The 16,506-nt window shown below is 42.2% G+C and overlaps 1 long non-coding RNA gene across 1 annotated transcript; it reads right to left on the bottom strand.

Annotated features, from left to right (window-relative positions):
- Window positions 1–1,896: 1,896 nt before the first annotated feature.
- Window positions 1,897–3,467, bottom strand: LOC122465052. The gene is made up of 2 exons (XR_006289599.1): window positions 2,626–3,467; window positions 1,897–2,497 (listed from the first exon to the last, which is right to left on the bottom strand). It is a non-coding gene; the product is annotated as an uncharacterized LOC122465052 (long non-coding RNA).
- Window positions 3,468–16,506: the final 13,039 nt, after the last annotated feature.

Here is a 16,506-nt window from a genome sequence, read left to right as displayed (position 1 = left end):
GTGTGTGTGTGTGTGTGTGTGTGTGTCCTTCCAGCTCTATATTTCTAGAATGGCATCTAAGAAATTTCTCCCTAATTATTCCATGTAATTCAGAAAAAACAGAGAGTTGCTGTCAAAAAGTTAGATAATTTATAAAGTCTGATAAAATGGAGTTTGATTTAGTTATTGCAAAGTAATCTGTTGAAGGGGTTATACAAATCCACACCTAATGATAGGAGTAAACTGGAAACCTTATAGATTATTGTCCTTAACAGGCATATTGACATCTTTCATCTGAGAAGAAAAATGGATATTTTGAAAACATTTAAAAATATAACCATTTTTAGATTTCCTAAGATTGCTGATGAAATTTTCAGCCCCTCTTTTAGATATTTAGAGGTAAGTGCTTGGGGATTTGCCAAGAATTAAATCATTTAGTGAAAGTGTACATTTTTAACTAGATGCTTGTAAATAAATAGGAATAGTAGTAATAATAATAATAATAATAATAATTAATAATGGTCCCACTGAACTCCCTGATTCATGAGTACTTTGTTTCCTATGATAAAAGAGCCTCAATAGATCAGTAGGTAAATTAGACACTCTTATTTATTCTCTCACCTGCTGCTAGAATAAAAGGGACTCCAAATTAAATAAAACAGTGACAAGTTTAAAATTGGTCAAAAGGAATGCTTTCTAACATAAGTCAAAGAATATGTAACTCATTGCCACATGTTATCACTAGGGCCTCAAGCTCAATGGGATTCTAAAAAGTAATATCCATGTAAATGTCTAATCAAGGAACATCCACAGTTATATTCAATAAAACACCTTTAAAAAAACGGGGGGCGGGGGGGAGAGGGGGCTATAGCACTCCTGGTCTAGGCATAAGACCAGGAACTTAATCTGTGGACATGTTATTCTATAACATGTCCATGTCACAGGGCTTTCCACTTGATCTGGCTTTAGGCCAGGATCAATTGCCTGCCCACATTCTCCTGACCTTCCCAGGAAGGACTCGCTGCCACATCGAGTCTTTTGAGACTTTCTTTCAGGCCACCATTTTATTCATTCAGACAAAGCTTGCAAAGTAACACAAACTATCCATGCCAGCTGTCAGAACTACAAGGCTTTTTACTCTGCAACAGGGTTAATCACAGGAGCCAGTTTCTGTCTCTCAGCCGCCACATCAGCCCTTTTTAAAAAACACACACACACCCCTTCTGAGCTGGGTCTGATATATCGACCAGGGCTGGCTGGCCAGCCCCAGTCCCTTAAAGGGCAGGCCTCCCTGTTACAGTCCACTTCAGAAAATGTACAAAACCCCCAAACCCACACAATCTGAAGCATCTAATATTGCCCGCTCAGACGGGATATTGGACTTGATGATCTGATTGAAATTACCATATCCTATATCCCCATGTTTCCTTTGAAAATTTGGTCTGTAGATAAAGGTTTACTTTTTTCCTTTTCTGATGCAGACTGAATGCTGTGCCTTTTTATTTTTTTTGGAGATGATTGTGTTTCCCAGAAGTCTCAAGACCAGATATGGTGTTTGGAGGGTAACAGCTGCATAATGATGCAGAATTTTCCTCTGAGTTTTTATAAATGTCATGTAATTTACATTATCCCTTATACTCGTTACAGTATAGCGAATTTGCAAGTTTTCAAGAGTAAAGCAAAAAGGAATCTTTTCTTACTTTAGTGGAATCATTCTTTTCACACATCCAGTGATGACCATAGGAATAATTAACGTTGCAACTATATTAACATGTTAGCTCCTGCCTCAGCTTTGTAAAAATGATATACTGTTAGCGAATGTTTGAAGCCATGCAAGTTCTATCAGTCTTTCTTGTAACATTCCTTGTTGTTGCAATATCTCTTTACCTTCTGAGTCTTGAAGGGTTTACATGGGGAAATTGCTTTTAAATTTTTTTAATATTTTCCTCAGTATAATTGTTTATACCATTGTCCATAATGGTAGCTCATTTCTGTGCTCTAAAGTTTGAAATAAAATCTGAAATAGAACTAGAGAACCTCTTGAGTTTCTACAAAAACAACGAGGAGTCCTTGTAGCACCTTAGAGACTCTGAAACCTGTTGAGTTTCTGTAAGCTTTCCTCCAGAGGTCCCTACTACTTCAACGCATTCTGGATCTTCTCTTACCAGCCTTCTACAGCCCCCCTAAGGGCAGCTGGTCGCCAACCCTGTTCTTTGATGTGTGTGTTAGAGAAACAAAGTAGGCTCATGCCATGCACTCAGGTTCCCCGAGATCTTGAGGGTTCTGTAACAAGTGCACAGTTGAAACTGATACTCAAGGGCACAGTCCGTCGAACGACCAGATGCTGGTAAATATGTAGATATCTTGCAATTTTTTTTTTTTTTTTACTAAGTATTGTGTAGTCAGCACACCATCCTAACATTATCATATTGTAGCATCACCTATAGGCTCTCTCCATGATCAGACCCACTGTATATACCCATGGCGAGAGACAGCCCATGCCCCAGTTTGCTTGAATCTAAAATAGACAGAACAAACAGTGGAAGAAAGGAAGTATTATCCAAGTGGTATAGTGGTAAAAAAAAAAAAAAAAGAGTAGACTAACCTCCACCTTTCCCAAATTAGAAGTGGGTAAGCACCATTTACCTGAGTTTACCCTCAACAATCTTCCTGGATTATCCCCCTTTGCAGATGAAGAACTGAAGAACAGAGAAGTTAAATGACTTTGTCCCTGGTTCCACAGGATAATCAGTGGCAGAGTCAGAAACTGAGCCCAGATGCAATCTAGTGTATTAAATCACAAAACCAACCTTCCTCTCTTGAGATGTAGAAAGCCTGGACGGGAGGGGAAAATACGTGCCAGAGAAACAAACAAAAACAAGAAGTATTAGAACGGACTCCTAAGGGGACATTAAAGTCTTGCATACACATAAACACTTTCCAGATGATGACAGAGCTGAATTCATGAGAACATACATAAGAACAGCCATACTGGGTCAGACCAAAGGTCCATCTCGCCCAGTATCCTGTCTTCCAACAGAGGCCAATGCCAGATGCCCCAGAGGGAACGAACAGAACAGATAATCATCAAGTGATCCATCCCCTGTTGCCCATTCCCAGCTTCTGGCAAACAGAGGCTAGGGACCATCCCTGCCCCACCACTTTGAAAGATAAAAGCCTAAAGAAATAGGATATTAAACACAATATTGAGATCATCCTAAGCACACCAAGCATCTCAGCTATCACAAGTGATCAGTCTAAAACATCTGTAATGCATGTATCTGGAGAGCATAAAACAATTCTTTCAAAAGTCCACCCTAGACCCAGAGACTATAGAGTACATGAGATAGGATAGATTGGAAAAAAAAATACCTCACTTAATGAGGAAAACTTCCATTGCTAGCCCATCATAATGGCTCTAGCAGAACCACCACCAAATGTTTAAACTGTACACCCTCTTCTTCAATTTATCACACTATTATGTTAGTGAAAACACATTTTGGAGGTTGGAACAATAAGTCTGAACAAAGAGCTTAACAGAGAACTGCTGCATATTTTCCTTTGGGAATTCAAGCAATAGTTATATAAAAACTTTAGTTGTAAAATATTCTAACTAAGAACACTGGGCACAAAAAGACATACATTTGTGATATGAATGAAAAAATAAATGATAGCAAAAACATTATACAAGAAATGATTGGCAGAGGCAGCCTCCACAGAAAGGGTCTGGAGGGAACAAGCTAGGTCCTGGCAACCAGTAGAAAGGATAATCCCAGAAGCCTTGTAAACAGTGAGTCTATTTGTTTGGAACCCCAGCAAGGAGCTAACCCAAAGCCAGATAAGAGATCATTGACGTATTTGCCATGACTAGGTCATAAATAAGGTGAGAAGGGGGAGCATATTTATGTATTTATTTATTTCAATTTGGCCCAGAAAAAGAGTTTAAAGAGCACCTACCCCAGACTCTAGTGGCCACTGACAAATATTTTAAAATACAGTTCTTTGGAATCAGAAATCCAGCAACACCCTTCCAATCCCAAGCCAACAATGACCAAACAGAAAAACAAAACAAACACAAACCCCTGCCCCCATCACCAGCCTCACAATTCTATTCCTCCTCAAAACCCTGAACAAATAGATCAGCTTTGCAGTGAGCTAGAAAAGTCAACAGATGTAGTTTATTGTAGATCAAAAGCAGAAGTGAGTTCTAAAGTGCCAGCAGCTCCCTCACTATTAAACCCTGGAAGTGCCAGCTCTTGTTTCCTTGCTGATTAGAACTGAGGGAGCATCAGCTGTGGAGAGAGATGGTCTTTCAAGTAGGCAGCTTCTAAGTCATTCAGGGCTTTCTAAAGTGAAAACAACACCTTAAACTCCACTTGGAAACCACGAGGCAGCCTATGAAGATCCTGGTGCACTGGTGTAATATGCTGTTGCCTGCTCTATTGATCAGGTATTATTTAGAGTTTCCAGTTTAACGTTCTGTGGTTTGGCAAGATTCATTTGCCTCTAGATCAGCCACAGTATTACAGTTAATGTGGGAGAGACATACTTATCTTTTGAATTTGGGGAGTTTTATTAGCACAAAAAGCAGTACTGCAAACACTACAGTGTCGCAAAATAGACAGGGATAATACGAACATCAGAACTTGCATACTCACACCATTCTTTACTGGTGAGCCCACAGTAGGTAAGATGACATACGAGTGGATTTTGACTTAGCACGTTCACCTGTTGGCAATTTAGCTACACTTACTTATAACATCCCTATATGTGTGACATAGGGTCATTTACTGGTTAGTTGTTTATGCTGAGTCTTTAGGTTTGGCTAAGCTATTGTCTTTACAGGCTTAAGACCTGTAGGCTTTTGAATTACTGCCTTAATCCATGCCCATACCTTATTTAGCACATGCCTATATATCTATAACAACAAAGCTGGTTCCATATGGTAAGATACTGTGCTTAACAAGTGGGCCAACAAATTCTTCATCCTCTTCGGTTTCTGACCTGATTTAAGGGGTAGCCCCATGTAGAACACATTTGAGTAACTTAATCTTGAGATAGCAAAGGCATGATGAACAATAGGAAGGCATGGTTACAACTTTCTGGGCAAGTGCAGATGTAAAATAGCAATCCTGGGTGATACTACTAATCCGATCATCCATCAGTAGCTTGGAACCTAACCAATCTCCTAGACTGTGAACAGGAGTAGCAAATGAGTAGGGCTGACTGGATAATTGATTTTTTTGTTCATTGATTGAACAAAAAAAATGGTGTGAGTTGAACAGAAACCAAACATTTCAGCAAATCAAATAAAAAATGGTGGAATAACTTTGGTTTGGATCAGACAAAATCTTGTGTTCAAACTGAAACAAAATGTCTCATTGCCAGACATTTTAAACTATTTTTAATGAAAGCAAAGGAAAGATAGGGTTAGAGTTACAAAACTGGAGGAGGAGAAAGTGATGGGTACTCACCTGAGATGTGGGAGGTCCAGATTCAAATTCCCACACTGAAACAGGGACTTGAATTCAGGTCTCCACCCTCTCAAGTGAGTGCCCTAATGTGGGATAGCTTCAGTAGGAGATAATGAGAGCCCCTCACCCCAGAATATCCACCAGGCTGGTGGGTAGGGCACTCATCTAGCAGCGTAAAGACATGGATTCAAGTCTTTGCTCCCAAACACAAATTCAAAGCTGAGTGTCCCAGATGAGTGGACTAGAAGGTATAATGATTACAGCACCACCTTCTCCTCCACCAGTTTTGTGAATAGTGCACAAATTCCCTTGTGACTGTAAATCTGGAAAAAAAAACGTCCAAAGCTATTTGACACATCTATGTCAAATCTGCAAATAGCTTCCCTCCACCTGATACTTTATTTCCTCCCCCCCCCCCACAAAATGCAGTATTTGTCCAAAAAAATTCATCCAGCTCAACAAATAAACATCCACAAACATAGGGGTAGCTATAATCCTTATTATATCTTCCAGTTGCTTTCCCTGGCCCACCAACATCTTCTCAGTCCTAGACATATTACATTTTATCCAGCTAGCTATTATGTTTTGTCCAAGCTTAGACAGTCACTTGTCCACAAGGAAGGTCTTTATTTAAACCTGAACCAAGGCATCCTAGTTAGGCCTCTTGAATACCAAGGGATACAAGTGCTAGACCTCTATCTGTTTCCATTTGTGCTTAAAGGTTCTAGATATCTATTTATATCTATGGTAAGAGACAAGAGTTTCTAGGCCTCCACTTTGGCCTTTTTAATCTCCTCTGCACATACAAGTGATTGAGAGGATTGCATCACCATCCAAGGAAAAAAAAATTCACAAATATTCTATGAACTCCATAAAATAGAATGTAAAATTTCCATTAAATCAGTGACTAAAAAACCTCCCCACATTTAAAATCTATTTTTATCATTGAGAAAATATACTAATGCCTCAAGCACTGAATGATATGACTAGTTTTCAAAGATAGCCTGCAGAGAAGATGAAGGCTTAAAGCTACCTGTTCTGTCAAGCAAAGTTTGGTCTTTTCCCTCTCTCCTCATATACCACTGATGGATGTCGAAAAATATTTATGGATTCTCATGTAAATTCTTTAGCTGATAAATTTCATTTCACATCCCCTGGGTTAAGCGAAAAATAAAACACTGTATTGCGTTAGCCTTCACACATGTGGAGATTGTATTACTTTACAGTGAAAACCCAGCAAGCTGTACGTTACAGATTTTACCACAATCCTTTTGGTAGGAATGTTTCAAATATATTGCATATGTGTGAGTGCCTTGTAAGCATATTGAACTGCTTTGAACATTGTAATGCATCAGACACTTGGGGTGGTGAAAGAAACTTCACCTACACTGCTGCTTATCTTACATTTATACAGCCCCATACATTCCAAAGGATCCCTAAATGCTTAATTTGAGACCTGGTGTTCTTCAGTCTTAACTCATATGTGTTCCATGTCTAGCCAATGTATAAAGGTGAGCTACAAAACAAATGACTGATTATACATCCTCACAAAAGTTTCAATAACTCAGTGCATCGTTACCAGTTTGCATTTCATTTCTCGAATTAAATACCTGAGTTAAAGAAAGCAGAAATCGCTATTTGTTCTGTGTGTTATTACTTGGGGGAAACAGATTAAAAATGTCACAGCTGTACAGCAAAGCCCTTTATTTTATATGCACAGCTTTCTGAATCCCATAAAAGTCTAAACATCTGACCCATTTACATTTTACAAGGGACAGGGCTACAACACTGGAAAATATGTGTAAAAATCTACAATTCAAAGGCCTTAAACAGTTTCATTTCACATTTGTTTCCTATGTACCCATCTTGATGGAATCACAGCAGCAGGTGCTGCTATAACTCTAATCTCAATCAGTTTTCCCCCCTGCAGTCTTGCTCTGCTTTTTTTTGTTTTGTTTTAGCTGTAGCGACGCTGCCATCTCCTGTTTAAACCAGGAAATATTGTTTAGAATGGACTAACCCTTTAGCCTGGGTACTGTAGCAGATTTAGGACCACATTTGGAAGAGCCTAGAGATGAACACAATCTGTTGTCAGATCACAGAATCCTTGAATGAGAGGGATCATCCCACCATATGGGATGCACCAGCTATCAGCACATCTGTGTGATCAGTACAAAAATAGTTTCCATCTGAGGACTAAAAAAGAAACTTCAGATCTTACAAAGAGTTACAATATATTCTACCATATTATATTACATGTTTTTTTAAAAAAACTATGTTAAAAGAATGGCAAGGTTGCAAAGTCAAGCACACAAAAGTTAGAAAATGCCAGAATTAAGATTGCCTGCGCAAACTTAATTTTGCCTCCTTGTGCATATGCATTATGATATTGTTGTTAATTGCATACTACTTCTTTCCACAGATCCCCTGCCTAATTCAGGGAATGGGTTGTTATTCAGTATTTCTTTTTATCTTCCACCAGGCCTATTTACCACAAAATTACTAATTTCTTCATAAGTATTTCTATGGTGCTCTCACAATAATATCTGTGTGTTGCATAAACAGTTAATTTACCTTCACAACACCCTTCTGAGATTAGGTAGTATTATTAATCCCATTTTAAAGTTTTGGGAACTGTGACAGGGATAGATTAAGCCAAAATTCCCAAAAGTGATCACTAATTTGGGCTGCCTAATTTGAGATACCGAGCACCTGATTTTTCAGAGTACTGAGCATTCTAAAGGTTTCAGAGTACCAGCCGTGTTAGTCAAGAGCCGCAAAAAGAAAAGGAGGACTTGTAGCACCTTCGAGTCGCTAAGGTGCCACAAGTCCTCCTTTTCTTTTAGCATTCTAAAGCACTTCATATGTTCAAAGCACAGCTCCCATTGACTTCAGCTGCAGCAGTGGGAGCTCTGTACTTCTTCAGATCTGGCCATAGAGGTCTGACTTTGGGCATCTACAGCATCAGGAACACAGTGACAACCTAAGAAAGTTTTTGTTTCAGTGACTTTCCTCGTATCACATAGGAGCTCTGTCACAGAGGCAGGGATAAAAGCCAATTGTCCAGGTAGCATTCAACTGTCTGAACCATATTATCCTTGCTTTTTCTGACCAATAAGAGCCTCCTTCACTATACAACCCTGATTCACTCCTAGAACTTGCCTTTGCGCTGAATGAGGCAGAAAAACTAGTATGTGATCAAGTAATTAAAGACTGTATCATAATGCATATACACAAGGGCTGTGAATTAAGGTTGCACAGGCAACCATAATTCTGGCATTTCCTAACTTTTGAGTGATTCACTTTGCAACCATAATAATGTTCTTTTTAACATAGCTTCTTTGTGTGTAATCTCCTAGGTTTTCAAAAAATTAACCTGAAAAAACAAATTCCATCACATAACATCATAGTGACATGGTTTGTCATCAGGGAGGAAAACTTTAGATTCCCCCCACAGACATCTACCACTTGAGCTAATGGAGTCGCTGTTAGCTGTAGTAGGTTGTCATCCTCTATGTGGACCAGCACTAGATGGGGTGGGGACATTTTGCCAGTTGGTTTCTCAGATATTTACTAACAATAGAAGAATGGTGAGACTGAGGATTCCTAGGTTCGATTCCTGGGTTCAATTCCAGGTTTTCAAAGGGAGTATTGTCTATTGGTTAGATCCTTCTTCCCTTATGCCCTAGCCTACCTCTGCCCCCTTCTGTACCAATCCATGCCCTCTTCCCCTCCCTTCCTCTTCATAGCTCCTTTCCAATGCCCACCTCGCTGTCCTACTGCTCCTACCCCTCCTCCATTGCTCCTACGCAACTGCCCTTCCCCTGGCTCCAGTTCTCATCTCCTTCTGCACCTATTTACCCACCATCATCAGTCTGCTTCCCCTCTGCTGCTCCTCAGCTCCTCCCCACTCTCTGCTGCCCATCATTTCTCACACCCCTGCATTCCTTCCTCTTCATCCTCCATGTTGCCTGAGCACCAGTAAGGGGAGCATTGAGAGCACACAATTCTCTTTTCTCTCAGTTCCCTTCTCTGGAACTATAATAGTCCCTAGCTGCCATCAGTAGCAATAGCAGTGAAAGGCCTACTCAGCCCCTATAAACCCTGGGATGGACCCTGGTCACTTGGTCTGTGGAGATGGCATGTACTCAGACCAGTGGGTGACACATGACTGACAGCTTGGAGCATGCTCATTGCAGATGGAAGCTCTGGAGAATTTAGCTGCAAAACTAGCAAATGCCTACTAAGCATGTATGAACTGTGATTTTTCAAAAGCTCATAACTTAGCCAAAGTTGGGTGGATTTTCATGGGAATAGCAAAGGGCACATCCCTGATGCATGGCAATCCCACTGCCAAATTTCAACACCCTGCATGGAGGGAGGCCCTAGACCTTATCAGAAAAAAGATTGTAAGGATTTAACATGGGCACAAACATATTTTTCCTAATCTAATTCTTGGAAAAAGATGTGAAAATCTGCACTTCTGCTGCCAAGCTGTACTGGTTTTGTGCATAGAGGACTTAAAGTCTCCAGAATTCTCAATTTAGTCCCTATTTTAAATACATTCACTAAATAATGAACAGCAAACACACACACACACACTCAGTATGTGCCAAACCCACACTGATCTTAATAAGTGTTATGCATGCATAGGGAGAGAATGGCACAAGTAGAGTGTGAGTGATTATGGACTGAGAAGAGACATTATCCAGTTTGCTTAGGAAAGCAAAAGCCCTACAGCGAATATTGCTTCCAGACTGCAATCTAGTGCATTTGTACTATATGCACATACCCATTTTCTTTATGAGCTTTTAAATATCAGATTGTTTGTTGCCCTGGTGAAACAGAAACAATTGTGTTACCTCAATATTGGCCACTCAAGTCAAGGGCTGAAAAGGAAAATACACATCACAACCTGAAGCTACACACACATTTAAGTGTATGGGTATCTGAGGGTGTTTCATTTTTCATTTGGGGGCTCTACTTGCTCTACAAAATGTGACCTCTATTCCCCAAAACACACACACTTCTAAAATTGGAATCATTTCAGAATTTTTTCCTTTCTTAAACCTGTCCTAGGCATCTGTATTATGTTATCCAACACTCCAGTTGCTAACAATACAATCAATATAAAAGGTCACTTAGGGTGCATGGGTTTTTTACTCTGCCTCCACAATATGAAGCCTATTTTAATGTGGAATTAAACTTGCTTGCTACGAAAACCAAAATTTTAGAACCATTTGAAAAAAGCAAGCAAGCAAAACTGCAGCATAATTAGCATTATGCACATTTTAGGAGTAAGAAAAAACATCAGATAAAATTTGCTTTAATAAAGGTCTGTCTACATGTCAGCATAATATATTTTTTCTGCTGTTTTATAACTTGGCTGCAAAACTTTACTGGGCAGAAACTTGGCATGCAAGATCTTGGCCTAAATGCTTTATTTCAACATTTAAGAAAAACTGGGGGTGGGGAAAATAGCTTGTTTATTTCAGTTAATGTAATGTCCAGCTGATCACACAATGGTATTCTTGTAGTTTTATTACTCAAATGTATAGCACTGTAGTAGTCTCTGAGCCACAAAGGGTAAATTCATTCTGGTGTAACTCCATTAACCTCAGTAGAGTTACAGTAGGGATGAACTGGCCCAATATATTCCCAGTTCAGCATCACATTTGCTGACCTGTGAACCTATCCAAATGTTTCAAACATCAGATCAGAAAAACAAGACAAGGTTGTAAGTTTGAATTGATTTGGATCTCAATATTTTCTTTTCCCCTCATAGATACAGTATTTATTATTTTTATAGCTCCACTTTGCACGTACTAATCTACAATGTCAGCAATGTGAAGTACCATAGGGCCTTTAAAGGTTTTTTTAATAACAAGCGAAGTAGGTACAAACTAAGTTTTTATATCAATTTGGACATTTAATACAGTGCTTAGATTAAGAAAAAAGACAAGTACTCCAATTACATCAAAATGTATCCCTATGTTATACAATACTGTACTGTTTGCATGTATCTCAGTACAAATATTTTTAAAGTTACTTAGATTTTAACAGTATAAAAATTTTGGATGAATTTTTTTAGGCTCCCATTGGTCAAAATGACTTTAAAATTATTTTTATTGGCTCATATAATGTAATGTGGCCCAGACACTTCTTGGAATTGGGGAAAAAATACAGTTAATATCTGAAAGCTAACTAGTATTTGCATAATAGCTTTTTCGCGATACCTTGCATTTTGCTTATGCATATTATTATTTGATCATTTGCTATTGCTCTGCAATATGAAACATAGTTTTAGGGCATGGCTCTGCAAAACCATGCTCACATGAGTAATCTCAGTGTACTAGGAAAAGGTTTAATGGTACTGTGTCCTTGAAAAGTACACTTATGTTTTCATCAAACACATGTTAAAAAGTTTTCAACATAAACTTTTCACTTGATGATCCATGGCAATACAGCCATAGTTGCTCTTCAAGTCAATGAAAAAGCCCATCATTTCTTTAATAAACCAAAGTAACAGTTATAAACTATTGGAGAGAAGCCTTTGGTAATTTATCCAGTTTTCAGAATAAAATAAATCAAACCACAATACTGTGCCTGGTTAAAAATCCGATCTGTTTTAATTCCCTCAAGCAAAGAAAAGCTTAAAACTCTGGACTGACAGAACAACCAGTGGTTAAAACCCTCCTCTAGGAGTGCCAATCGCTGTTCCACATCAGGCACAGTGGGGATTTGAACCTCAATCTCTCACATCCTAGGTGGGTGTGCTAAACCCTGGGCTATTGAGTATGGGGGGAAGCATCATCTCCCCCTTGTTTTTTGTGAGACAGGAATGACCTGGCTTAGGCACCTAACACTAATCATGAGTCAGTCATAAATCCCAAGTGGAGGAATATAGCCCCTGTTAGGTGCCTATGTCATTTGTTGTTTCCTATCGCCTATCTTAGGTGGCTCCCGCTCAGTGGGATGGAGCCCGTTCTTAGGTGCCTAACTCTCCTCATGCATTTACAGAGAGCTTGGATGCCTAAACCAGAGTTGTAGATTCCATGAGGCATCAGGGGACTGGGGACCTAAATGCTAGGGGTTACCAAGACAGACAAAGTTGGGGAGGTAATATATTTTATTGGACCAACTTCTGCTGGTGCGAGAGACAAGCTTTCGAGCTACACAGAGCTCTACTTCAGATCACAATTACAATACCGTGATTACAGTTACAATTCTAAGTCCCTTTTGTGTATCTAGCCTTTTGAATCCTACCTGCTAGTGGATGCTGGTGACACCTTAAAATACACAGGCAAAACTGATGTGTTCATGTGTGGTCAGAAATGTTTTACAGCAGTGGATGAAAAAATTACCGTATTTTAATGAAAGAGAAGGAGTACTTGTGGCAAACTAACTAACTAACAAATTTATTTGACCATAAGCTTTCGTGAGCTACAGCTCACTTCATCGGATGCTACTCTGAAACCTGTCATATTTTAATAAAAACTCTAAGTTCTTTGGTGCAGGGATCATCTTTCTGTTCAGTGTAACTGTAGTATCTAGTACAATAGGGCCCTGGTCTATGACTGGGGCACCTAAGTGCTACTACACAAATAAATAATAAAACTGGGTAAACAGTCCTTATGTTGAGGAGCCCTTATGAGTGAACTCAAGTTCTTATGCTTAACAACAGCAGGAATTAATGACAGCTTGTCAGCCTTAACTATAAATATATTTTAGTTTCATGACATTAGTGCACACCAGACAATATCATATTTATTGTGTTTAACAATCCTGGAATACATATTTTTTTCTCTTGGCAACCATGCAGAATAAGTAATACTCTCTAAAGGAATGGTTGGAACCTGCAGATGTGCTTATACAGGAGACCGATTTCTTGCTGACAGGACCTGATCCCCTGCCATTTGTGCTACTGCAAAATATATCAGCATATTATAGTGGGAAATCCTGATGTGAATGAGAACTGGTCTTGTAACAATTTACTTTCCAAAGAGCAGCCAGGAATATAAGTCTCACCAAGCATTATCAGAATTCATACCCACCTCCTTCTTAATCAGGATCAACATGGAATGAAAGATCAACTCCATCACCCAGTCTCTAAGTGATTAAAAATGAAAGGAAGTAGAACTATTAAGTGAAAGCTTGGGTTACAGATATAACCAAACATGAAATATCTGAAGTGCAGGAAAATTCTGCTATTGCCAATGTAGTGAGGTGGAGTGGCCTCCCTCTGAACTGGAATGTGAGGGACCACTAAATTCCCTTGGCTGGGTGGAGCCAAATCCGCCCTGCCTCATCCCCGCCCCCAAAATACCAGGGCAGGACAGGAAGTAGGAAAGGAGATGAGTGCCCTGGAACTCAGTTGCTGCTGAGCCATGAGACACAGCAGACATCTCTTCTAGGGAGCAGACACCTCTGCAGGAGCCCAGCCCAGCCCTGGAGCAGACTGACACCTTGCCATCAGGGGAGACAGATGAGGACCCCAAGGAGCTGCCAGTGGCCAAGTACCCCAAGGAGATGGAGGATCACTGGACCCTACACCCAGATTCTGGTAGGAAGCAACCCAGGGGAACCAGACTCCAGTCCAGTTCTGCTGCCTGAAGATGAGTCAGTGTGTTTTGGGAGGATCCCAGCTGACCCAGTGGCAGACCCATCCACCACTGTTAGGGTCCTAGGCTTGGACATGGTGGAGTAGGGTGGGCCCGGGTCCCGCTAACTCCCTGTTGCCAACCCCACCCCTGAGATGGTGACATATGCACCCGTAGGCTGGAAAGCCCATGTGTTGCTTGAGGGACTGGGTCCCAGAGTGTCAGAAAAAGCCTTTCAAGGCCCTTAAGAAACCTGATGGTCATTTCGTGAGAGACTGCCCTGGACACGGGAATGGAAGGCCGAAATGGCTGCCAGGTGCACACTGATTGTGGAGAAGGCCAGGCCTTGATGTTTCAAGTGAAGCAGATAGTCCACAATGGACTGCAGAAAAGACTGGGTCAGGAGGATCCTCCACTCTGATGTCCAGCAGGAGAAGTGCTTCCACTTTGCCAGGTAAGTTGCTCTAGTGGAGAGTTTTCTCCTTTCTAACAGAATGCACTTGACTTGATCAGAGCAGGCCTGCTCTTCCGGGTTCAGCCACTCAGCATCAATGCTGTGAGATGGAGAGAGGCAAGGTTTTGGTGCAGCAACCTCCCGTGATCCTGAGATAACAGGTCTGGGATGTTGGAAAGCATCCATGGAGGCGCTGTTGCCAAGTCTATGAGCATGTCAAACCAGTGCTGGCAAGCCCAGGCTGGGGCAATCATGAGGACTTTGGCCCTGTCCCTCTTGACTTTCAGGAGGGTCCTGCTGATAAGCAGAATTGGCGGAAAGGAGTACATCAGGTTGCCTGCCCAAGACAGGAGAACAGCGCTGGAGAGTGACCTGCTGTTGAACCCTTGAAGGGAGCAGAATCAATGGCACTTCCTGTTCCGCAGCTAGAATGTCAAATTGAGTGAGAGAGGGTTCCACCAACTCCTCTGCTTCGAATTGCAGGTATGTCACCACCCACTTTAGCAGTTCCTTGTGTGCCTTGGCGTCATCCTGTGGCACTGTCTGGAACGGTCCCGCCACTGCCACATCAGGTAAGGATGATGAGGAGGTGAGGGTGGGGGCAGGGGCTGGCTCAGCATCTCCCGCATGGGAGGTTTCCCCCAGGGCTGGAGGGTGCTCCTGGGCACCTTGCTCAGAACACATCTCTGAGTCCAGAGGGGGGCAAGAGACTGTCACCAACTTCCTCTCTGGTGGCCCTGACACTGAACACTGCTTCTGGGTCTCCGATGCCTAGGGGAACCCCCAAGGGTTCCAGAAGTACCACAGTTAGGCCATTGGCCCTGGGGCCATGCTCTGGCTGGTGGCCCTGGAGGAGCCCCCACAGATCTGGCTGGGTGCACCTGGTCCAAGGGACCTGCTGTCTCCTCAGCCTCTGAGCCCGAGGAGGAAAGCTCCTTCCTTAAGGACCACTGAGGTGCGGATGCTATGTCCATGTCCTCTCCACGCCTACCATGCCAGCATCTGCGGCTGAGGGACAGGTGCCGGGGCTTGGGGTCCCAGTACTGCCTGACCAGGGACCAGCAGCAGAGCTCAGCAGATCGGTGATGGTACACCAGCGATCCATGCCTAGAGCTGTGGGAATGGTGCCGGGAGTCTGGCAACCGAGAATGGGATGACAGAGAATATCACCTCAACCCCAGTGATCAGTGATGTGAGTCTGGCGATTTGCATTTCGGTGCCGGGGACCAGTGCCGTAGTCCCGGGGATCAGCATTCTGGTCCTAACAAATTTCATTGCCCCAAGGAGTGATGCCCATGCTCCGGCGACCGGTGGCATGATTCGGGGGATCGGTGGCATGCTACGGCTCTGCGCCAACCATTGGGTGAGCAATGCCACACCTTCGGGGACCAGTGCCGAGAGTCCAGTGAATGATGCTGGGAACTCCAGTCAGTATGGGAAGGTCAGAAGGGCGTCCCTGGGGATCACTGCTTCGACGTCGACTGCTGCGGTGTCGGGGAGCGATGCCGCATAGATGGAGACCATTGCACAGCTCCAGTGCCGGCTTCCCTCTAGAGACGACTACATCTTGACGTGGCGTCAGTTGTACCAGCAAAGATATGATGTCTTTTGCAGTCTGGAAGGCCTCCGGCATGGATGGAACCTCCAGCTGCTGGGGACCTCTGCCACTACCCGGAGCAGTTAGCGGGTCCCTAGGAGGGCTGGATAGCCTAGCCAGCTATGCAGGTGCCTGGCTGGGCTTTGGAGACATGCTGCCTCACATGGGCCTATGCTGCTCTCTGGACTTTCCCTTTTCAGTATGGGATGTCAGGGAAGCCCTCTCCCGGTGTGCTTCCTCTGCTTCTTAGTAGGTACCGGGGACTGGGACTGGCGTCAGGAGGCCGGTGCCATGCTTCACACTGATGCTGCTGTGCTCAGAGCGGAGTCTGATCTCAGCGGCTTGGAGATCAGCGCAAGGGCCAACTCCATGAGGAGCACTCTTAGTCTTATGTCCCGCTCC

The sequence above is a fragment of the Chelonia mydas genome, chromosome 3, assembly GCF_015237465.2.
Source record: "Chelonia mydas isolate rCheMyd1 chromosome 3, rCheMyd1.pri.v2, whole genome shotgun sequence".
Classification (NCBI taxonomy): domain Eukaryota; kingdom Metazoa; phylum Chordata; order Testudines; family Cheloniidae; genus Chelonia; species Chelonia mydas.
The sequence above is the reverse complement of the archived record's forward strand: the minus strand, read 5'-3'. Positions and strand labels throughout refer to the sequence as shown.